At 35.4% G+C, this 25,624-nt stretch overlaps 1 protein-coding gene across 4 annotated transcripts in view; it reads left to right on the top strand.

The window, feature by feature from the left end:
* Positions 1-25,624, top strand: part of LOC129791821 (protein bric-a-brac 1) — a 44,701-nt gene that overhangs the window by 9,128 nt on the left and 9,949 nt on the right. The gene's annotated exons all lie outside the window — the stretch shown is intronic.

Below are 25,624 nucleotides of genomic sequence, written 5' to 3' on the forward strand. Positions count from 1 at the left end.
GAGGCAGCAGGTTCTTCCGATCAAAAGAAGGGATCAGCTTGCACAATTCCACTTGCAATCGAAAGTACATTTAATTAGCTCTCGGTTGATCCCTTCTCATCATCGAAATAACATTATTAATATAAAAAAAGTTAAAGTGTTTCTCGGGAATCGGTCGAGATTGAGCGAGATTCGAGAATTCCTCATACATTTTGTTCAACAAAAAGTGACTTTTCTTCACTGAAAATGAGGTTAAACCATCCCCTTGCATTAGGTACATTGCACAAATTAAATTTCCTTAATTTTATGTAGATGTGATTTTATGTATGTTAGTTATACAATATAAATCTCCCTCTTGGATTTTTACATTTACCTAAAAGCCTCAAAATGACTAGTCTCCTCCAAATATCCACTCTGAATTCAGACGAGTGCCCTCTGGTTAGAATTCTTTCTCATGCGGCTATTTCGCAAATTTTTGCAGAGACACGACTGTTCAATATGTACATATGTGTCTTTGCAGGCATAAGAAAAAAAAATAATCGCAAATTGTAGTTTAGAGAGTGTGCGTTCGTCGCAAATAATTCTTGGTAAATACACTGGAAACCTCGTGACTTGCCCTTTGGCGTGAAACGAAGCGACCTCGACACGACCAAGAGAGCAAAGTGGACGATGTCTCGTCCTATCTCACGCACACACATAGCAGCAGCCAAGAAGCATAGGCCGTTGGAGCTTTTCTTGCTATGTGTTTTATGTACATAGAAGAGGCAAAGAAGAGAATCTCCTAGAGAGGCGCCTGGAGACATATATTCACCACGCAGTGTGCGAAAGAAGTGGCAAATATGGGAGTTGAATGGATATGAATGGGCCAGCATGATGTCGCACTAACAAAAATCGTGGAGCTTTACCAAAAAGCTCCCCATGTGTGTGAGAGAGATGACTACTGAGAGAGAAAAAGTTCTTTCTCACATTTGCTATGTATGTAGGTATGTTGGCAGTATATATAGGCGAGAAATAGTGTGTGGACTTCTTTGAACGTGAAGAGAGAAGATTGTCCTCTCTCTTGTTTACCACTACCCGTGAGAGAGAGAGCGGCGAACCTGCGAGCTTGGGGAGTGTATGTAGCGTGTAGCTTGAGCCGGCTTCGTAGTTTATCGTCAATATTCTTCACAAAATCAACTCCAGAATAACATTCCCTTTCATTTCAAGTTCGACTTCGCCCCACTAGAGGCGCGCGTTATCACCCCGCTCTTGGTTGAAAAAGTTTTTTTTATTTAGTTTTTTCACATCACTCACCGGACAAAGTGTGGTGTGTGGTGGCAGCCAAAAAGCAAAATTCTAAAAGAGACTGAAGCGACTAAAATCATCTTATTACATATAGTTTTTTTTTGTTTATGGTAATAATTGGATTTTTTTCTTGATGTGGGAAATTTATTAAAAGATCAAGTGATTTTTGAGTCTTCCTCCCAAGAGACGGAGCTTTATTCTTTATCGTTTTTTTTTTATTTGTAAATTATATATACTTTATATAGCATATATACATAAAATTTAAATTTGCTGACCAGTGTGGTTAATATTGTAGACAATAGCTGATTTCTGTATCGCGAGAAATTTCCACGCTGTGTGAAATGTTGGAGAAGTCTGTGAAGATAGAGAGAATTGACGCCAAAAACATTGCTGATAAAATGTAATAATGTATATAAATTTTTTTCATATGAAGACAGCTTAAAATAATTTATTCTTTCATGAGTTTTTTTTAACGATTCAACACTTGTGTGATTTTTTGTTTGTTTTTTGAATAGTGTGCTCTAGGTTAGAAGTTTCCTGTGTGCCCAAATTTATCCGTGTGAATTTGCAAAAAGGATAAACACTCAAACGTGTGTGTTGTTGCACCTTGTGGAAAGAAGGTAATTTCCTCTTTTTTTTATTTTGAGAATTTTTATTTAGAAAAAAAACAGGAAGTGTTTTTTTCCATTAAAAAAAAAGACAAAGATCCTTAAAAAAAAAAAGGAAGACTGAAGATTTGTTGATGCGGTTAGCACGAGAATTTTTTTTTCTGTGTGTGGCGTCATTTTATCAATCTTCTTAACTTGGTCTTCCAATGGATTCTCGATGGCCAAAGCGACACAAGGGAACGAAAACACACATTTATCGAATAACACACTAACCCTGCACCACTTTGTACTTGATCCTGTTTTTATGGTGTTTCTCCTCTTTTCCTTCGTCTTTTCCTCTTTCGTCGGATATTCCACGACGTCTTCTTGTGGAGAGAAGACGAATGGAATGCAAGATGCTTCTTCAAGCGACCTGCCGTTTCTTTTTTTTATGTCTCCCTGCTGTATATATATTCTTCTCCCAACCCAATCTCCCAAAGAGGTTGCAAGAAAATTGTTCTTCTCACAGAGAAAGAGAGTGAGGAGCAATAAGCAGTAGTTAGGTACCTATATACCTACTCTTTACCTTACATGAAAATTCAAGAAAAAAAATGGTGCAAAATATCCATGATTCTCACCTCTTTTCCCTATTTCTCAATTTATTTATTTTTTCTTATTTAATAGTCATTTTTTTGTACATTTGCGACGTGCTATTGTTTTACTACACAACAACACAAAAAAAAAGTCCACATTGTCGCGCAATGGAATGGTTTTTCAATTTAATTGAAAATTTACACTCATATCGTCTTTTAATTTCCTTTTCGCATAAATTTGAATTTCTAAAAAGCAGCAAACTCGCGCATACATGAGCCAAAAGCGCTTCATATGGCATTCAAATTAAAAAATTTGCAATCTCTATTCCGTTTGCTATGTGGAAGTATTTTCTATTTATATATAAATGTAGGTATAACGTGGATTTTTTTTTCATTTTCCGTCCAACTTGCAAGGGAAAAAAAGCGACGAATTTCAATTAATCACTTGATGGTGAGAATTTCTTTGCATTTTTCAACCACAATTTTATTCCATAATTTCCAACACCTTTTTTTCTCTCACTCACTCTGCAAATATATATCGTGGAATATAAATTGGGGATCAAATGGAGTGTGGATGCTGTGTGTGTGAGAGATGCTTCTTTTCCAGTTTTGATTTACCACGCCATGTAAAAAAAAAGTAATTTTCCAACAAGAAAAAAGAAAGAGTGGAAAATCTTTTGAGAATCATAGAATTGCGAGGAGAAAAATCAATAGAGACGAAAAGAAATTTTCATTACAACTTTCGTGCTCTCCAGGTCGCATATTGCATATATTATGTATATTTGTCATGAGAATCCAATGATGGGGAGGCAAGAGAGAGGGAGAAAAAAAATAAAAGTCGCAACCACGGAGGGTATAGAGGAAATGGGAAAACGCAAAATAGAGAAAAGTCTCTTCCAGTATAACCCGCAAATCCCCCCAAATGGATGGGAAATAAGTAGTATACATACTAACTGGCCATACAAAGTGAATTTTTGGTCGTGAAGAGGAAACTCGAAAGATTCGATTGAATAATTTTAAACAATTGAACAAGTAACCGCATCAACAGCAGGTAATCTTCCAGTATGGAGGAGAGCGAATGTACATAATCGACCAGCAGGTGCTCAGGTATTTGCTTCTCTCCCCATTATAATATACAGAAAATTATCCGAAAGGTTTGTGAAGCGCAGAGAACTTTGGTTTGTTCATCGTGCAACCCAACCTGACCATCCGAAACCGATGTTATGGGTTCTAAATCCGATTTTCTTTGCCTTTTTTTTGCTATACCCATCTCTCTCTCACTCTAACCATCTTTCTGTCGCGCACACCAACAAATATTCCTCCACCATCGATGAGCTCAAAAGGGGGGATTTCTTCTTTCAAGAGATGAAAAAGAATTCTCAAAGAATGGTCAAGTAATTTTGAAAACTTGGGGATTTTTCTGAATTCGTATTAAATCGTAAAACGATTGGAAACCAACGTCAAACTTTGAAAAGAAACATCGAACGTTTTAACAAATATGTCAAACCTGTCAAATATTAGAAAAAAGGCCTTGTGGTCGTCAAGTTTGTAGCCGTAGTGTGCTTAAACGAAAAAAGAACGTTAGAAGAATGTAAAACTTTGGAAAATAATTTTGAACATTAGAATTGAATACTAATTCGGCTACAAAATCCGTTTATATGGTTTTGTAATCTGAATCTCCATAAATCATGACTCATAAGCGTTTTTGTTATCCAGTTTTAATACTTTTTAAATTTACAAAATAGAATAAATTGTTCTCAAAAACCTTCCTCTTGAAAAATAAAATTAGAAAAATCTTAAAGATTTACAAATAAATTTTAAAGAATATCGCAAAAAAAATTCTTATGAAGATATAGTTTTATAGTACTCGAAAAAAAGTTTTTTTTTAAACTTAAATGTCAGATTTTGATACTTTTTTGATTAAATCTTTTGAAAAACATTAGAATCTGACATGTAGTTACAAAATACTTTTTTACGAGTAAGGGAACGCGACTCCCACGGACCTCCACCAAAGAATTGAAAAGAAGTGAAATTCACTACATAGTAAGACCTGCTTATGTTTCTTAAGGCAGGCTTAAGAATTTTAAAACTAAGCTTAATTATTTCTAAAGTCAGCTCTAGCTTTTTAAGTTTATGCTTTTAAGGTTTAAAGATTAGGTCATGCTGTATCGAAACTGAATACATTCGGTCTTAATTCAGCCGAACCTAACCATTAAACTTTAAAAGCCTCATCATAAAAAACATAAGTATGATCTGAAAGAAACCGGATATAGTTAAGGAAATAGATTAATCTGACGTTTGTAGTGAATTTTTCTAAGGATAGATTGTTTTTTAAATTCGAACTTGCTATTTTGGTCATTTCAATTAAGTTCATTAAGCCTATATTATTAATTATTTATTTCCCTTTTATTCTCTCAATGAGTTGAAAAGGATTAAAAAAACACTAATACAACACACTAGGTTGTGATTTCATAAATATTTCGTGACTGATTGCATGATTCCAAACTCTAAAACTACACAAAGAAATTTAGTTTTAAGTACCTGCTTTAACATAAAAAAATTAATCGATTTTAGATTCAAACCTATAGCCGTTAGAAAACTGAACTCTAATTAAGTTTTCTTCTAAGAAACCTAAAAGAACTCTTATTGGGATTTAAATTATTCATTCTTTTCGTTCACAACTTCGTCTTATTTACTTATTTGAAAAATAATTAGGAAAAATCACAGGTAAAACATGGAAGTGTAAACCTTTTGTTTATCGTTGGTTAACTACCTACTTTAAACTTGCCGATGCATAACACTTCCAAAATAAAAAAAAATGACTTGGAGCTTGTAGACCGCAACCACTATTTCGCAATAGTTAGTTTTTTTGAAATTTATAATACGCGTCACTTGATGGAATTGTTGGAAAGAATCGGTTAATCCATTGTTGCATTGTGTCAAATAAGTCCAATTCTAATATCTTGCGGAAGTCTCTCTCACCTAGAGTTTTCAAAGCGTCGTCAATTGAGCTGGTGTGTGAGTGTGAAATTCATTAACCGCAAATTTTTTTTTTTTTTGATAAATTCGTTGTTGAGGACATTACCATTGGTGTGACATGGTGGAGCTTTGGGAGTTCTACGAGGTGTAGTCGAGGTAGTCCGAAAAATGGGCGAAATATGTAAAGTAGCATTTTTTTTTCGCTGGATCCAGGGGAGGGAAACAGGCTTTCCTGTGTGCTCTATGTCATATATATACATAAAGTATGTATTATATATGATTGTTAATCCAATACTTCACGGAAAGTCGTGCCTTGTGGATCCAAAACATGGCTGACATGAACCATGAAAATGATCATGATCGACACATGCGGTTTATTGAAGGCGAGACAGAATGGGGTACGAGATGATGGGGATACTGCAAGAGTGCGTATTATGTGAACATAATAATTTCATAAAAATTAAAATTACTCCCAACAACTCACGACGAATCAAAATCACATACACCGCGCTTTGTAGCTGTGTTGAAATAGGTGGGACGGGGGCAGGAGAGAAAGAAAAAAAAACTGACGACGCGACATCTAAAAGAAGTTATAAGCATAGTGTGTGGAATAATTTGGATGAGGGAGATGGGTTGTATGGTGTGTGGTTTGGGGTTGAGTGAGACAGAGTGAATTTGAGATTAAAATTATGAATTCATGATTCATGTTTCGCGCTGTATCGAAGGGGTGTGCTGGGGAGACAGAGATGGCCAGTAGATTGGAACACTACTGGAAGAGTGGTTGTACATATATATTTATTAGTAGAGTACCTCCACTCTCTTGGGCAAAGAGTTTGTGTTCTGCTTCGCTCCAATGATGGTGGACTTCTTCAATCGATCGATTGGCTCCAATTTATGTTGTACAGACTTTGACTATATATGACGAGGGGGGGACCATCGATACATATTGGGTGTAGTTACATGAATGTGTATGGGTGCGAGGGCAAAAAAAAAAGCCGAAGATTTGTTTTATTTGTTTGTGCTGCTTCAAGAATTCAACAGCCACTAACCGATCGACAGCAAAAAATGGCGCACACGGGAAGAAAAGAGACAATGTGGGTTTGAGGAAAAAATAAAGTGAGACACACTGATATTCGGGCAACAAAACACCAAAGTTTTAAATATATTGGCCCCGGTTATACATATTTTTGTGCTATGTATATACCCCTCGGTGGTTTGTACAATAGTATTGCATACAGATTGGTAAATAAGGAACCAGCAGGTATAGGAAAGAAGAACGTGAAAAAAAGAGAGCTGGAGAACAATGAAAAAATCAAATGGTTCAGAACATCTCTAATCGATGTAGACAGGAGGGAATGTTCTTTTCGATCATGTTTCTTCCATAATTTTGTTTTATTTGCTATTTCCTTGATTATTCATCGTTCACGGAATGAGAATGTTCACAGAAAAAAAAAGACGAGCAAAAAGAAAAAGCAAGTACGCGTATGTTCCCTCCTTAAGTCGCCCCTGGTTCTTGGACAGTTGTGCTCAACTACGGACGATTGGGTTTTGTATTTCCATCTCACACTCCCGGGACTCACCTCCTCTTTTTCCACCACATTCCCCACCAGTCCGAGAGAAGACTATAAGTTTGGAGAAGACGAAATTCCCTAGGCCACCTTTTATGTTTTCATGGGCAATTGTCTGTCGTTCCCTCAATACAGGCACGTAAGAAGGGTGTTGAGAAGGGAGATTGAGTGTGTTGTATGTATGATTTGGAATAATTATGTGGTGTGCCAGTGTAGTTGTTGTCTGGCCTCATAATGCAGTCTGTGAGATACGCAAAGAAGTGTGCATTGAGAATTTTTGAATTTTGACTAAATGTTCTGGTACATATAACCATAAGTCTGTAGATTGTAGGTCCTGAAGATTCTTCGTTATTAGCTCTGTTAATTGAGCGAGTTAGATTCCCGTCGGTGTCCACTTGTGTATTCTTTTGGCCTACAATTTCCTTACATCTTAAAACATATTCTAACTTCTATCTCAGGAAACCTAGTATTGATGACAAATACGTCTGGGTTAACTGGTTTAGGACTCCTCTGATCAACGACTTTGTAAAAATTTGTCCAGTCTTCTTCGTAAAAGATCCTCTGAGGTAGATTCCGTACCGACTTAGCGTGGACCAGGGCCACATAATTATTTAATAGGCTTGACCGATTGTAAATTGTGCCAATTTCGTTAACTCAACCGAAAGGATGTTACGGAATTTTATGTTTCTTCGTAAACTTACAAATCGTCGTTTACAACACACTATAAAGACAAGTTATAAAAATTTACTCACAACTGCCCAGGGGCCTAAAGGGTGTTCTATAGAATGGATATATTATTAAGTATGAATGTAGTAAAGAGTTATGCGTGTTGAATGTCGTCGCCAAAAGTTTTCAACCTCTGAAATGGGTTAAGTGCGAGAGACTGTGTAATGCCCCACATGAAGTTACAATTCATATTTTTATTTATTGCTACGGGTACATATTTTCGGCGTCTTTTTCTACCTCTTTATCAACCCCTCAGTTCGCATTATCCTACAATATACAGTGTGAATGTATATTTTAGGGTGATTCAAACATTTCAAGGGCAAACCACTTGTCGAAGTGTAGGTATTCCAATTCATCTTGTCAATTGAGGGTTAACCTGTGGTATCACAAAATATGGGCAAGGGGTTAAAAGTTCATATAAGGGTTTCCCTTTAAATGCATGAATTGAATTTTCCTATAAAGCGAAGGTGGGATTGTTTATTCGTCTTCAGTATGTCGAGGAAGTTATGTGTCTCAGACGGTGTAAGAAAATAGCTTTAATATGTTTTCCACCAGACATAATACTTCAATATTCGTTGTCAATTTTGGAACTCCATTAGGAGCTAATACTACTATATAGGGTGGTCAAGATAAGATGAACTGTACTTATGGGCTAAGCCTAGGGTTGGTTAATTAATCTTATTTCTTTTGAACAAAGTTTTACCTAAGCTAAGGCTATAAATATCATGACGTTCAATTATTACCGAAGGATGTTTTCTAATTCGTCTGTAATCGGTAATCTATAATAAGATTGATCGATTTGAGAAATTTGGGAAGAATCGTTATTCAGAATTTTAGCCTACCTAATCTAGTAATATCCTATTAAGAGTAACCGGTCTTATTTTAGGACAACTTAATTTAAAGACCAATTCCCTCTAGTAGCGTAGGCCGAGATGTTATACATATCAATCTAAATGGATTTTTGAGACTAAGATGTTTAAAACTGTTAAATGTTTTTGATTGTTTTTAAATAGAAAAGCTTGGTTAAAAATATGTCTGTAGTCGAAACTTTGTTTACAGACTTAGAAGAAATCGTAGCAGTATTGCATATCCTAAGCCTAAAGCATGAAAAGTTTAAAGTATCTATTTAATTTTTACCTTAAAGAAACCATAAAATAATTCTTAAAAAAAATAATCAAAAAAATGTAGTCTATTAAAAAAAAAGAAATTAAAATGATATTAAAGTCTGCGGTAACATCTTACATATTCTGGGGGTTCCTTATTTGTATATATATGAGTTTCTGTGAATGGGCAAAACCGGTACGTCTCCAACGCAATCTAATCAAGTGTTGTGCAGTAAGATCCCGCCAACTTTTTCTTCTTTGGCAGCCAGACCTGTCTCTTTGTCAAAATGATGTGTGTATACCTTGACATGCTCATTCTGCATAATAGTATGTGCACCTCCTATAAGACGGTCTATTCATCCGCGCGCTGCCTTGGCCATGTGTGGCTGGGTGTTTTGAGGAAGGGAGGGCGCGCTCTTCTTATGTGCTTCTCCATCTTTCTTCTTGAAAAATGAAAAGAAGAAGAAAAAAAAGGAAACAACATAAAACAGCTTCAAGAGCGTGTGTGCGAGAGATGATTTCACTGTCGGTGAACTTGATGATGTGCATCCGCATCGTGGGGCACAAGCGATGACGGGGGGACCGGCACTGCACTGATCGAGAGAGCGCGCGGTGCAATAAAATGAGAAACACTCTCACTCGCTCTGGCGGTGGGTTCAAGGTCTATGTGGCTGGGGCTCTGTGGCTATGTTGTGCACACTCTGGGAGCCCCAATATGCACTCAGGCGGAGGTGCCCGTTTTTTTTTTTTTGCTCAACGCCGCACAGTGTATTTTAGGCAGCGAAAATATATACATGCAAGACCAACTGGTCACGGCCTAGGCATGGAACTCTTGCAAACCATACAAATGAAATTATGCTGCAGAATTTCTTGGAAATTCACTTGAAAATACCTGCCTTTGTGCCTCAACCTTCTCACACTTTTCAATCTTACCGACCAAATTGTTCTCATTCAGTGGTTGAGTTTTTTTCTTTCTGGAAGAAGTACCAGGGGGACCGTATTGCGAGGGCAGGTGAAGGTGATGAGCTTATGCAAGTGAAGGGATGTCTTGGGTGTGAGTGTTGAAAAAAAAATTAGGAATGAGATTTTATATATTTTAAATTTATCAAAAAGGTGTGATCAATTTTTCTTTCTCCCTCTTGCTACAAGCTTTCAACACAGAGTGTCCCTTCATCATGACCACTCGGTCCCTTTCTGGTCCCTTCCTTTCTATCTAAAGGATTTTTGTCCTCAAAGGCACAAGGGAGGGTCGGCCACGAAAAAAAAAGAACGCCGAAGAATATGGAAAAGGGAGGTAGAAGAACGATTTAGGATGAAAGCATCGTGTGGTAAATCTTTCTCTGACAAATCCACAATAATGTTCCAATGCTCATTCTTGGATTTGGCAAAGGATGAAGAAAAGGGGTTTGTCCGTGGAAATTCCCCAGGACTTATGTTGTCTTCCTTTGAACTAATAGTTTGGTTCACTTCAAGTATTCAATAATTTTTTTTTTCTTCAATGATTAATGACACAATAACATTCCACTCAAGATAGGGAGGGGGAGGGAAAAAATTGTAGGGAGGGAAATGAAAAATGTTCATATAGTGCATTTTTTGTGCTCTCAACAACCTCAAAAGTCTCGGGAGAGATTGTAAGGTTTATCGGCATGCTATATACTGTTGTTATTATTCTTGAGATTGAGGGAAAAGAGAATGAATTTTGTTGTCAAAACAATTTTCAATATCTGCATTATGTATGTTATTTATTTTATACATATATCGTAAATAATCTCAATTTTTCTTCCCGCATATCCATTTCATTTTTAACAGTTTTTTTTTATTTCAATTTTAATTTTGAAATGAAACTTTTACAGAGAATGCCTTACACAACGAATTCAGTAGTAAAAGAAACTAATTACCGTTTAAAGACAATTTTTCCTTATTAGTTTTGCACTTTCATCAATGTTGGTTATTTTAGAAGAAATAGAAAACAAAAATAACACAGATTAGTGAAATGTAAAGAAAAAAATGTCAACAGTATGGGGTACAATTTCTGACCAAATGTAATCTCACACTTGGACAAATTGTGATGCGAATGAATGAATGGAAATGTTAATGATCTCATAAAGTATATATGTGGAGACAGTGTGCGATAAAATATGCTTGAAATAAATATGAGTGAAAAATAAACCGAGGAACGCAATTACCAAGCTGAAGAAATTTTATCGTTGACATTGCGTCGTTTCAAACATTCATTGCTGGATCTGCAATTTTGTGATTTATTGTTGCATATGGTTTGTTAGTTCGTCATCTGTGTCAGCACTTGTTAAACCATTTATTGGAATATTTTTATGCTTTACAATGAATATTGGATTCATACAAGTTGATAATTTTGTAACTTGTACGTACAGTGTTAATGTGTTCTAGATTATTCTAAAACGTATACACTACTGTTAAAAAGTACAGAGACAAGAAAAAAACTAAGGAACTTAGGAGGTCCAATCCTTTTAAAATAATGATTATAAAATAAAAAAAAAATTTAAGAAATTTAAGAAAGAAAAAAAAATAAAAAAGGAAAAATGAAAAAAAAGAAAGAACAAGGCCACAAATGTTAGACGAATGTACCCCTGTTAGATTTTGCTCAAATTCGTAGGATGTCTTTTTTAAGGCATTAGAAAGTAAGTCCAGGTGGTCCCAGACTGGATCAGTTACCGGTTTGGCCGCTAGAGGTCATGGAAGATCATATTTTAAAATAAAGAGCGTGATTTTCATATTTTTCAAACTACTATATTTTTACACTATTCGTCCGTCGATGACCCCTCTAGGTGCTGTAGAACCGGAGATATAGACTTCTGAAGTCACTACTCATTTTAACTTTCAAGTTCCTTTTCTACAAGTAGGTTTTGTGCCAGATATCTGTCTGAAATCTGTTGAAAACTGCATAAAAGTCGATATTGAATATTTAAAATGGCCGCCATTTTGTAATATATGTTTATCGACCTAAAAAACTAGGAATAAGACCATCCAAAGACTACCCGTACATAGATCTGCGAATAGAGACAAATCTGATTGCATGTTCTACTAATTTGTAGTGTAGGAATTCTTTCTAAGATCAGATTTCATTAGTAATATGTTCCTGTGTCAGGATTAGAAGAAGATTCTAATATAGGAACTGCAGTAGCCGTCTTAGGATTACATTCTGAACGGTTTCACTGATCTGAAAAATACGTAATCTGAGTATTTCTTTTAGAAGAAAGAAAAAGTTCATATACACGGCGTGCGTCCGTCCCTAATGAGCGATACGATAGGAACAGCACCGAATGGAAATCGCCACTAGCGACAAGAGGTGTCATTAAGCCGTTTGTATAGGACTATCTAAATCATCTAAATACCTGACCGTGGTTTATATAACCGATTTTGATGACTGAACCGTTTTTTGGATAATTTTGTTCTTTTTACAGTAGAAGTAACATCTGTACATCTGATTGTTCGTTAATGTGGACTTCTACTGTACTAGAATTGTTAGGATTCTGGCAATCGGTCAATCCGTTTCTTTTCAATAACCATTTTTGTGAACGACCTAACGATTTTTTTTTAAAAGATAAATCATTTTTACTCGTATCGCCATTGTTAGACAGTTACTATTGGCGCCATTTTGAAAACTGATTTAAGTTAGGATATTTCAATTATTATTCGAGCACTTTCAACGTTATACAGGGCAACCACTGTAATGAAGTTTTGTTTTTCTTTCATGGAAGATATTATAATTTTAAAAAATAGTATCGAGCATAAATACATATCATGTTGTCAAATAAATAAATACATCATTTGTTGTTTGAGGAGACAAGACAAACAAAAAATAGCATTATTTATAATTGTCCCTAACATGAGACTCGCGATCGTTTCTCCAGATGCAAATACGCGGCATTTGCTTTATAGTTTAGGGCCTTCTCTCTTGCTACGTTTTTTTCGGCTCTGGTGATTTTTCATTTAGCATTTTGATGATGCACCACCAGTCTGCTTGTTCTCTTCAGCGAATTTTCTCGTGGCTTTTGCCAATGGTGCCGGTTGATGGCTGCCATTTTGCGACTTTTATCTCCAATTCCACTGTGTGTGCAACACAACACACATATGTTGTGTATGGGGGTATCCGTAGTCGTGGCTCGCGATGGGTGTACATGTGGAAATGGCATAGCCAGACAATGTCCGGCAATTATGGAGGAGCAACGACGGAAAAAAAAAGATAGCAGAGAAGGCCTTTGAGCACTAATAAATCGATATGGTGTGCGATGAGAATTTTTAGAAAAGAATCCAAAAGAGTCTCGTCAAAATGCTTTTTCCATCCATAAAGGACTTTCTATCGCACATATTCCTTTTTGTGTCTATCCACGTTCCAACATATAGCATTGAGAATATCAATATATACTGTTGGGCGTTTCGAAGAAATTGATTTACTTTTGTTAGAAGCTTATGCAAAATATATAGCAAAACAAGTGATGCTTTATGGGGAGGAGAATTGCATTGAGTTCTTTGGAAACGGAGACATGGTATATGCGGCTTTATTATGTCTCGTTGTTATTTATGACTTTTATGAGGTCAATTTTAAAGCTCACTTTAGCCTTCAAGAGTTCATAGAAAATATATATGTATATAGGCACCAATAAATGGGACGCTGAAGAAGGGAGAAGCATGAGAGACATTTTCAATCGTGACTGGCTTCCGTTTCCACTTAAAAGAGCTACTAATTAAGACATGATTTAACGACAATTCAGCTTTAGGCGTCCATTGAACTGTTTCAGCTGGAAACTTCATTAATATAACTTCTTTGGAAAAATCCATCAGATTGATTAGTTACAACATTTCTTTAATTTCACGAAATTCAGGCGAGTTTGAACTTCAATATGAATCATTAAAAAAATCTCAACAAGTCAGAAGAAATCATTAACTTATTAGCAATTTCTGCAATAAAATTCTTACATGGAATTTTTTTCATCTCTTCATCAATGAAAAAAAAAAAGAAAAAGATCCCTCAATAAAAAAATGGTGCAATGATAGACTCAATAATCGTAAGAGCAATATAAGAGTGCCAAAGGGTGTCTGTATAGGGTGTGTGGTGTATGTGTTATAGAGATATTCATCGTTTTTACAGCCCATCGAAAATTTTGTGGCAACATCACCGTAAAAAGTGAAGTGTATTTCATGCCAATAAACCTTTCTTCATCTTTCCCTCCCTTTTTTTGGGGGGGCTCCTTTACTGCCGCATTGACAAATGATCAGCGATTTGCAGCGAACGACCCCCATCATCGCACCTCACATATCCACTCTGTTTGTATCTCTCTAAATTCCCCTAATCTACCCATACTTTCAATCGTACACAAAACCACCCCAAAATTCCACACACACCACCACCAATTGAGGGGGTGAGTTCTGGAATGGATTTTTGCGGGTGATTTCTCTAAGGGGTTGTCTCGCTACATTTTCGTCTTTCACACTAAATTTCATGAAGTGACAAAATGTGATTTCAACAATAGAACATTTTTAGAGTATACCTACATATATGTATCTTTTATGTGGACAGTCAGTGACATTCTAAGAGATTGTCTTTTACCTTTTTGAGACACTTTTTTATAATTAATTTATTTTCTTTAAACAACGATTAATTAAATTAACATAAATCTGCAAGGAGTTTATTCATTTTGAGAAACTTCTTTAACTTTACAGGAAGATACAAACTCAAAATGAAGAAAAATCGGGTATTTTTAAAAAAATAAGTTACGATTTGGACGTGGTTTACGCAGTTTGCTAAATCTTTCACATTTTTTTGTTTGCTCGGTTTAAAATTGTTTTTTTTTTATTTTGTTATTTCGGAATCCTTCATGATCTTTTAGGATACTTTCTAAACTCTACAATTAGGTTTGAAATTTTAATCGGTTTTCGTTTATAAATTTCGCTTTTTTGCGAACTAAACTACGCGCATAAAGTAAATTGTGAAACACCTCAGAAAATGTAAGTTTGACTTAAAAACTTAAGCCTGACTTAAGCCGCTTATTAAGCCAGGCCTATTTTTTTAAGCCGAACTTTAGTTCCTTTAGGTCAGACTTTTAAGACGAATTCGGCCTCTGTTCAGCCGGATCTAACCTTGAAACCTTAAAAGCCTGACCTTAAAAAAACTTGAATCTAGTTTAAAACAAAGGTCTTGCTTAAAAATCTTAGGACTGATTCTTTAACGATCAGTCTTCTTAAAGGCTGATCTTTTTTGAAGAAAACTGTAGTCTAACTTAAAGAAGTTTATTGTGGTTTAGAAAGACTCAGATCTGACTTAAAACGATTTTTCTTTTGTTAAGAAAATCGAAACTTCCTAAATTACAGAGTCTATTCAATTAAAGGCTACATTGTAAAAACGGCTAAGTCGGTTCGGATCACATACAAAGTTAGCCGATTTAGCCGTTTTTACAATGTAGCCCTCGAACTCCTTTCAATTCTTATTTCATTTTTTATGTTGTTTGGTGGTAAATACTTTAGAATATCCTCAGAATCAAAGTTCTTTTTTAAAGATATTATTTTTTCTGAATATTTGTAAATTAATTTCAACAATTTTATTCAATATTCCTTCAATGCAATGAAAAAATTAAAAGATTTCTAAAATTAAAATGCCAGTGAAACAAAAATAAATCACTATGCAAGTCATGCATTGAATTGGCGTCATGTGATTTTTTTTTCACTTCACAATTCCATGAATTTCCTATGTGAATTACAATTTGACTTTTTAATTGATTGCCTCAATGTACAATGTAGAGGATTTTCCTTTATCATCAAATATGTAGAGAAATAAATTAAAAAAAAAATAAAATAAAACTTCAGTCCATGTCAATGATCGCTGGATAGAAAAAAAAAGAACTTTATTTGGGTGAAAAGAATTGCAATTGGGGGTCTCTCGATGTTGTTTTTGTGGAAAATCACTAACTCAGAACCTTCTTGACCTTTTTGCATTTGCATAGGGCATCTAACTAAAGTGCGCGAGAGAGCTGAAAGTAAAATGTTGTAACTTTGGGGGGCAGACATGCCGGGGAATTGTATTATATACAAAAATGAAGAGTTACTGTGGAGTTACTTATTGTTGTGTCAATCCTCTACCCTTTGGACGTTGTTGAAATTAAAATTGTTCTGCAAGATAGCAATATCATTTCGCTCTCAATGTATGTATGCTATATTGTACATAATTTCTATTCAGCTATCTGCAATGTGGTGTTTGTTATTGTGACTGGAAAATGTAGGTAGGTATACTACATAATATATTGTATACACATTTTCCACTGTGAGTGGCGTTATATTTAACATAAGCCAACAATTTTGAAGTTTAATATATACAATAATATCAGCTGATACTGTGTCTATTATTACAGAGTGAGGCAGGGAGTACATAGTGTGTACGTACAATGTTGAAGTACCTATACAACAAATCCGTGGGTAATAGAGAGAGGAGTTATGAATAGAAGAGTGGAATGGGTGGAAAATGATAGCGTGGAAATGGAAAGAGAGAGAGAAATAGAGTGAGAAAGAGACATACTTGCTATTTTCTATAATAATATATAGGATAGGTATCTATGGAATATGATGTATGAGTGCCAACCAGCCACCCAGAAATGTTTACGAATTTGTAACCAAAAGGGAGAAAATCACAACGCAATGTGTATTAACTTCCAGAAGCCACTCAGTTGATGCGTGTGTTAACATGTAATGTATAAGAAGCAGATAAATAGTTTTTCTTTAAGGGGGGGGACGAGGGCTAAACAAGGGAAATTCCTTTGGCCCAAATAGGCGTGTAGAGAATGAGGAAGAGAAAGATGGGGACAAAAAAAAAGAATAAGTGTGGCGGATGAGAGTGAAAACATATTTTGCAAAGAAAGGAAAAAAAGAAGAGAAGAAGTCGAATGGGAGAAAGATGTGGAATGGAGGAGGAATGTGGAGTAAATGGGAGTAAATGGAGGAAAAACAGAAAGGGAGGTAGAGAGAGAAATCACGATGAGATGTTCCGAAGATGGGGGTAGAGAGAAGGAGGAGAAAAAGTATTGAAGGCACAAAAAAGTTTTATGTCTAAATAATGTCTTGTAATGTGACTGCAAATGGGTCTCTTTTGTGGCAAAAGATATTGCCTTGTCTTATAGCTTCCACTTTTCCTCCCTGCCGTATATGTATGTACATAATGCATATAACTTGAATTGCCGTTTAACTGTTTTGATTGTATTTGACAGACTAACCCCCTTTTTCTCATGTATGACACACATTTATCCCGAGGAATTTTGTATGAGATGATGGGGGAGGGTGGAAAATGCTTGGGAAAATGTGGTTCAATTTCCACTGAAATTTGAGTAATTAAGCAAAAGTTGTTTGTCCCATTTTGGTGTAATTTACTCCTAATCGTTGGCCATTGAAAACTTGATACATATTGGCTTTATTGCTGAGTTGTGGAGCTTTATAAAGCCACAATATGCGAAAGTGTTTCAATCAAAAGCTAATAATTTACTTTTTAATTATAATCTTTTACTTTCGAAGCTAATTGTAGCTCGAAGACAATCATTGGCATTGGTTTGAAAAAAATTTCATTCAATAAAATTAGTTCAAATTTTTTAAATATTTTTTTCTGGTCTAGCTCTTACAGTTTCCTAGAAATTAAGGTAGATTCTGATAAAAGTATTTTCTCTTCTTTCCTTGCAATCCGTCAGTTATAAGATTTTTGGTATTCTGGGAAAAATCTTATAAGATTTTGACATTTTATGTCTTTCTTTAAACGGATTTCTGAAAGAAAATTACTTTTCCAGGGCTCTTTAAAATTCTTTCTGGCAGTTTTTTGCAACAACGAATTCTTTGTTTTTCTTTTATAGAACGACAGCAGAACTATTAAAAAACTTCATCTGTCAAAATCTTGCAATAAACTTTTCAGTGGTTGGGAAAGAAAAGAAAAAAATTTCATCAGAATCTACACCATTAATTTGAATTTGGAGGCAAAATATTAAATTTTAAATTCACAAATATTTAGTCTTTCTTTTCTAGTTCTCAAAATATTTTAATTCAATTAGAAGATTTTTGTTAAAAATTAATTTTTAGAAATATAAATTAGGCTTGTAGTACGTGTATTAAATTAAATTAACAAAAATTCTCTTTAAAATTAATACTTTCCTCTGTTTAGTTACATTTTGTTGCATTTTAGGAGTATAGAATATCTCGGTGTAACCGAGTTATGCAATGCAAATTCCACATTTATACATCCCCCGTCCTAAAATGAAAGTGAAAATTGTGGGTGGGAAAAGCATAGAGAGGGGTGAATATTTCATGGGAGTAGGAGACCACAAAAGCTCTCTAATCACGTCCAACCTTGAAAGTTTATTCAACGTACGGAGATGCATCTTTCCTTTTCCAGCTAACCTTGCATTTTCCCACAAGGAGTAAATGCATCCCATAAATGGCTTTTGCAAACTGTTGAATTTTCCCTCTTGCATCTTGAGGGGTTGCAGATTGCTCGCATATAAGGTGCATCACTTGTAGTCTTGCTCCTTCGCGCTGACATATAACCCTATATAGCACCAACAATGCATCTCATGTACCCATTTTCTTCTTTCCACACTGCGTTGTCGTTGAGAGCAAACAAAACCCATCTGAAAATGTTAAGGTGATGGCTCCAGTATGATGTTTTTATGTATTCTTGCGTTTCCCTTTGCTTCCCATCATCTCCTTTCTCGTACATATGACTTTCAAAATGTTGTTACATAGATATATAGTATACATGATATCTTTGCTATATCACACATATCATTTTCACTGTATTTGTATATATTCCTTCCATACACATATTTTTCTTCCTTTCATATTTTTATTATTCTTTTGGTATTTTCTTCAACGTAACTTTTTCCTCAATGGATTTGACTTTTATTTTATGGTGTTATTTTACCCTTCCAACTCTTTTTTCCCGCATTTTTCTATATAACACATACATATTAGATACATAGATGATGATGCTACTTATAACCAGACTCTGAGGATTCTTTTTTTTTCTTTCATTCAACATCATTTTCAACTCCTTAACCTACAATTTTCTTCAGTTATTTTTCATATTCAATGAAGATTGTGTAAAAAATCACAAATTTATAATTCTAGATGGCGCTTGTGATTGTTTAGCCCTCTTGTGGGAAAAATAATTTAATAATTTGAAATAGAGGGGGGCAGTTATAGCTATATTTTTATGCAGAGTTCTTATTCATTGAAAGGGTTGAAAGGTACAAACTATGCCACAAAAAAATTCTGGAGGAAATCATCTAAATGGTTGGAATCCGTGATAAATTTAAAAAAAATCAGAATTCAAAATTTAATTTTTATGGCTAAAAAGAATTGAAAAATAAATTTTTGGATTTAGTTCAAATTGCTTTAAATATTATCAATTAATGAGGAGGTTATTCTGTTTATATTCGTCTGTTCTGTCTATATATCTGAACACTTTTCATCGGGATCATTCATCTCAATTATTTGAAATTCATCTCAAAATAATTTTATCGATTTTAACTGATAAAAAACTCCGTTTAAATGATTAAATTAATTAATCCTTTTTCACCTCAATGACTGTAAAATACATACAATTCTTACGTAAAAATAATAAATTCGAAGAAAATTGCAAATAATTTTTTTTTATTTTGGTTTTTATTTAATTATTTTTATAATTAACCCTACTTAGCCTACATTTTTATATTTTTTTCCCACAAAAAGGGTGTATAACAAGCAATAATCCTGAAGAGAGATTATTCATCTAACGTATATGTACTTATATACATTTTATATATATATTTCTCTGAGTGGGGTGACACTTTGTGGTTCTTATTTTTCTCTTAAAACTTAGTTCCCTCTCTTTCACTCTCTGGGGGTTGTTGGATACATTGAAATGAAAGAGATTGTTCTACATTGGAGTTTACTGGGGAAAAAACTGCTTTGCAGAACTGCGTCGATTTTTTCGTGAATTTTTACACACACACACACACATAGTTTGGGGTGAGCGAGAGAATCAAACGGGGGGAGATTTCGGGGAAAAAAAGAGAATATTTTTCCCCGAGCTTCTCCCTCATAGCCATGAGAATGTTCAATATGGGGGAGACCGAATTGTATACATATACTACACACAGATGGATAGGACGTGTATAGATAGATGCTTGGCCGGGGTAGGGGATGGGTTGGGGGTGGCACAGTCACAATTGAGTGCGGGTAGAGCTGGAAAAAAAACGTCTACACAAAATCAATAATTACCACAGGCACATCTACCACTTTGTTCTTTGCAGTGGCAGCTGGGTGAGAGCGGGATGGAATAAGGGTGTGGACGGAGTGCGAATGAGACGGTGCAACTTCCGACTATGTGGGGGGTGACTGAGGCTGCGGGAGAGTACTGGAGAGTGTGGCCATGGGGATAGGTTTGGGTGCATAGGACGGGCCACAGTGGGGAGAGCTGCTGCTGGGTATCCCCAGTGTTGGATGCTTTACAAGGAAGTCAGGCGCGCTCGATAGTGGCTGCTGGGGGGATGATGACGGGGGGCTAGAAGGGAGTGGATGGGTGGCTTAATGGTTGGAGACAAGCCCCGAAGTAGGGGTGGCCCAGTGAGTGGTTTGAGGGGTTGGGACACGGGTGGAGTTTTATTGATTTAGTTGGGTTCATCTTGTGTGTACCGCGCGCTACTCTGGAAGTCTATGCGGTGTGGTGGTAGCTACTAGAGCCTGCTGAATTGAAAGTTTTCGGGGCTTGACGTGAATAACCCCCTCTCATGCCGTGTCATCCAATCAGAAATGTCATCAGATTTTTTTTATTTCTTGTATTTCGCATCCCTTGCCAAAATCAAAGCGTCCCCTCAGATAAAAAAAAGAGAGAGAATCTCGCGCTTCCAAAAACTCTGAAGAATTGATTAGCGAAACAAAAGGAACTCATTGGCCACGAGAGGCTGATGAGAGAAAAAAAAGCCGTGGAAAGCTCTCCCAATTTGCTGATCAAATCCGACGAAATTTGCACAAGCTTTTTTTGCGGATTTCACGTGCTTCGGGATCGTGCGGGGAAAATGAATTGGAATGCTCTCGCAAAAATTCACCAGAGTACCTCTATTCTATATATGGTTGTTCAATCAATAAAAAAGAGAGCTTTTTTCTGCCCTTTCTGGCCCTCATGTTTTCCCAAACATATTTCTTTTTGGCCTTTGTATTGTTGCCAATTGAGAAGTTTGTTGGAGAAGAATTGACTAACAAAATTATATACATTTCCCCATTTTACCTTCAAACACCCACAATTTTCACCCAACTTCCCCACAGTGCACAGAGTGTCGCTCCTTCTTGAGACGTTCAACGTTGCAAACTCAATGAAGGGTAGTGAAAGTGACGTGAGAAAGCTCAAGAAAGCTCACATATGTGCATATCGAAAGTGAAGATGGGAGAAAGCTCAAAATTCCATGTGCATACTGCGATTATATGCCACGTACATCCTTTACACATTCTATATAAATTCATAGTGAGATGGTTTTCACCAAATATAGCGGGAAATTTCATATGTGCAAAATGCTAAAGTTTCAGCATTTTATACAAAATCATCCCCTCACAATTGGCGTTCCCTTAAAAAAAAATCAGCAAAACCTGCAAAATGGAAAAATAAAAAAAAATACATTCGATGTATAAAATTGTAGCTATATATAGAAATAGAGCAATGACTATTGGTTGAACTGAAAACTACATACATACATATATATGTATATAGCACTGTGCATAGATAGGGTGTCTACAAAAAAACACACACAGAGTGTGGAGAAAGAACTCTTCTAATTTTATTTTTTTTGCCAGAGATGACTTTCCACCAATTCTGGTGGGTTCGTGGGTGGGTTCGTTCAAATCCCCAACCTCGATCTCCCAATTGTGCGCCAACAATTCTCCATCAACCAATTCAGGCAACCACCCTTCCTCCCCAACCTTCCCCAAAATACAATCCACCATAGCAACTCACCCTCTCCCACATCCCCAAGAGCTTCCTAACCATTCGACACAGATCCGCACTCTTGCTACAATTTTTTTTGCAGCACCATTATTTCGAGAAGAGAGAAAAGAAACGGAGTCAATTGAATTGTCTCCGGAAGTATCCTATTTACGTTTTTGACTTAAATACATATAGCAAAATCGATTATGGAGAATGGACATGGGGATTGTGGGGGAAGAATCAAAATTTTCATTTTTTTCTTTCAAAAATTCTCTTTTGTTTAAAAATGTCGAAGAAATTTTAAAAGAATCTTGATAAAATGCTAGAAATTTTAAGAAGTTTACAAGTTTAGATAACTGAAGAATTTGAAATTTAACGCACAAATGAATAAGGAAGAATGGTCTAGTTACAACACCTTAAAAAGAACTGTCTTATAAAAGTTTTTTCAATTAACTTTTCCTTCATCTTTTTTGCAACTTCTTTTTTCAATTAATCTGTAAATCCTTAAAATTAGTCTTAATTTTAAATTTTTTTTATTTGCCTGTTAAAAAGTTCCCTTACTATACACACACTTAAATGAAATATGATTGTAAACTTTCAGTTGCTCAATAAATGAATTTAAACTAAAACTCCTTAAAATTCTAATAAATAAAATTTTCCAAATTAAAAATCTTACAATTTATTATATATTTTTTTATTTTTGAAAAGTCTTAATTCAAATTCGTTTAAAAATACTTAAACAACTTTTTAACATTAGTAACAGGAGAGTATGGGAAGGTATACATACCGCAAATGAATGGTTCCTGTATTCTGAATTGAAAGAAGTCATAAAATCTCTTCCTTGTAGATACTTTTTTTCTGACTTCGGCCCTCCAATGTATCCTCTCTCCAAAAGTTTAGTCTTCGCTATATATGTATATAGTTCTTTAGCTATGTATGTAGGTTTGAATATTGGTACATAAGAGATGTAACCAAAGTGAAAAAGCGCTGCTGGGGCGAGACAGAGTATGTATATGGCGTCCATGTAGAGGCAGGACGCAGGGATGATGAGGAAAAAAAGCTCTGGTGCACGGAATTAGGGTTTCATTGGGTGGAAGGGGGTGGTGTGGGATTTCGACTGTGAAGGGGAGGGGGGCCTCCAGTGGGAGTGGAGCTGTACACAAAAGCAATCATGGCGTGTATTAGTGTTTTCTGTTTGTACGATTGAGCTGGTATACGCTGCTGATGCTGCCACAGTGGGAGCTCTGCTCCTGATGCCTGTGGGTGCAAGTCGACAAGGGGGCGGGAAGGCCTGGCTCTGACTGAGTGACTAGCAGCAAAGTAAACGGCGAACTGGCATAGGGTGGGCAAAATTATCCCTCTCTCTTCGTACTGTACGTATAAACTTGCATGGCAGTGCGAATAGAAAAGCTATCTGATGTGTTTTCCCGAGAATGATGGGGGTGAGCTAGCTGAAAGAGTCTCATTCTCTACTAGAACACACTATGCGAATATCGTGTTTTAGATGTAACACATCTTCCCCATTCACTTCCCCGTGAATTTTGTGTCGTTGGACTTCTTTCTTTTTTTTTCTTTGTACCGATACAGAGTTCTCCTACTCCGACAAACCCCAGTTCATCCATTGCTGTTGAAAGAATTTTGCAAACTATGGAAAATTGATGAGCAAAAAAAACAGAGATAACGTGAAGAGCGAGAAAAGTTTTTTTTTTAATTACAAAAAGTATGTATTGATTAAATTCGATCATTGTATCTGAAAACCCTGAACGGTTATACAGGAATAAATTACAAATGGTGGCAGCGGTGGGATCTTTTCCATGTATACTGTAATATAGGATATCTTATTCGCACAAATATGATTCAAATGAATAGAATATTTTTTTAAAGAATTTTTGAAGAATTCCCTAGATTTCTAAAATCTAACCCTTTCCAACTCATCCAATTTTACAGTGTACATACACTTGAAACAAAAAATACATTATAAATCAGAATAAATGTAGAATTTAAAAAATTCTCATGGAATAAATGAATTTTCAATCGCACTTTTGAACATCAAATCCCTCATGGAAAAATCTTCCCGCCCGCAAGAGGGTGTGTTGAGAATTTTTAGGGTTTTTGCTATTTCTCCTTCATCGCACATACTCCACACACCTTGATGCCTCACTCTATTTATACTTCCCTTATCATCATTATCTTCTTATGTTGGGTGACTGACGATGAGTGAACTCAAGAGTTATTTTGCCACTTTTTTTCCCACCGCTTTCACTCCCACGTCCTCCCTCGTGGGTTCTTTTCTCTCTTGTTTTTTTTAGTATAATTTGACTTGTGTGATTGCACCACACCTTCAATATTTCATCGACAGTGTCTCCCCTTATATTTGTAGCTGCTATATAGTGAAGGAAAAGTGTATGAGGGAGGCATTCAGACGCCACCCAGCCTAAAAAAAAGTCAATGAAGCTGTGTGGTAGGAGTGATGGAGGATGATTTCTAGGTGGGACAGAATGACGAAGTAACAACACTAGGATAGAAATGAAAAGAAAAAAATTCCACAGGAGAAGTGTTGTGCAAAATGTGAGAATATTGTATGCTACATTATGTTGTTATATGTATATGGTGTGGGGAAAGAGGAAAAATGGTGAAGATGAGAAGAAAATAGTAGTGAAAGAAGAGACAAAGAATGGGTGGCTTAACTAATCAATACACGCAGCAGGAAGTGGCAAAAGCAAGTGTTTCCAGCGCTCAAGAAGTAGGTTCAAGGCCGTTGAATCTCTTCTTTATATTCTCAACTTTTCGTTCTTCTTTTTTTTGCTCTATGCGACATTCAAGAATGATGGAGAGCGGGGGTTTCTCACCGTAAAAAGACATGGTACACACACTTTCTGGATGGCTGACTTCTCATGAATATACGACTTATTTCTCTGCGCTTTATACCTTTAACACAAGAGCACTATATGGAGAGTCTATCAAGCGGATTACATGAAAAAAATTAATCAGCTTTTGATTGTTTTGTATCTCTGTATTTTAAAAAAATTACATTTTTTTTGTTACTTTAAAAAATAATTTAAGTTCCTCATTTTTGATAATTTCTTTTCATATTTTAGGCTTTATTAGATGCCTAGAATTTTGAGAATTAAGAATTTATTTTTTTCCCAATTTAAGAAAATTGGGAAAAGATAAATTTTTAAATAAGGTAGAGCGGAGTTAAATGGTTCAATTTATTACTTAAATGAATTTCTATATTTTTCCTGAAGAATCAGGGAAAAATTTTAAACGAAAAGGTTAGATTTTGTCAAAAAACTTTTCTTAAAACTCAGAAATTTATATATTTAAATTTTATTCTTTTAAAATATTTTAAATGGGCCTTGTTCAGCGACCAAGAAACCCTTGAAATCTTTGAATTTTGTACTGAAATTTCAAGATTTCAAGCGAATTTGAAGGGTTTCTTAGACGTTGAATAAGGCCCAATATTTCAATAGTTTCTTTCTTACTTTAATAAGCAAAGATGATGGATCTACCGTAAATTAATAATCAAGAAAATAAGAAGTCAGATTTTTGGTCGTTTTTAGGCTAATTATTTTTTATTCTTTGCCAACGTTTCGGACTGTATGAGTCCTTCCTCAGGGTCTAGAACATTTAAAGAAATAAATAAGATTCTATTATTTTATTAATTTCTTGATTAAAAAGCAAAGATTCTACTAAAGGAAACTTTAAAGGGCTAGTAAATCTTTTGTTTTCCTTTTGAAACACGAAATAAGAACATTTTAAGAATCTTTAAAAATCTTGAAACATCTTTCAAATTGATGAGAAATAAAAGAAAATATTTTCAAAAAAATCCACCCCAAATCAT

The sequence above is a fragment of the Lutzomyia longipalpis genome, chromosome 3 (genome assembly GCF_024334085.1).
Source record: "Lutzomyia longipalpis isolate SR_M1_2022 chromosome 3, ASM2433408v1".
NCBI lineage: Eukaryota > Metazoa > Arthropoda > Insecta > Diptera > Psychodidae > Lutzomyia > Lutzomyia longipalpis.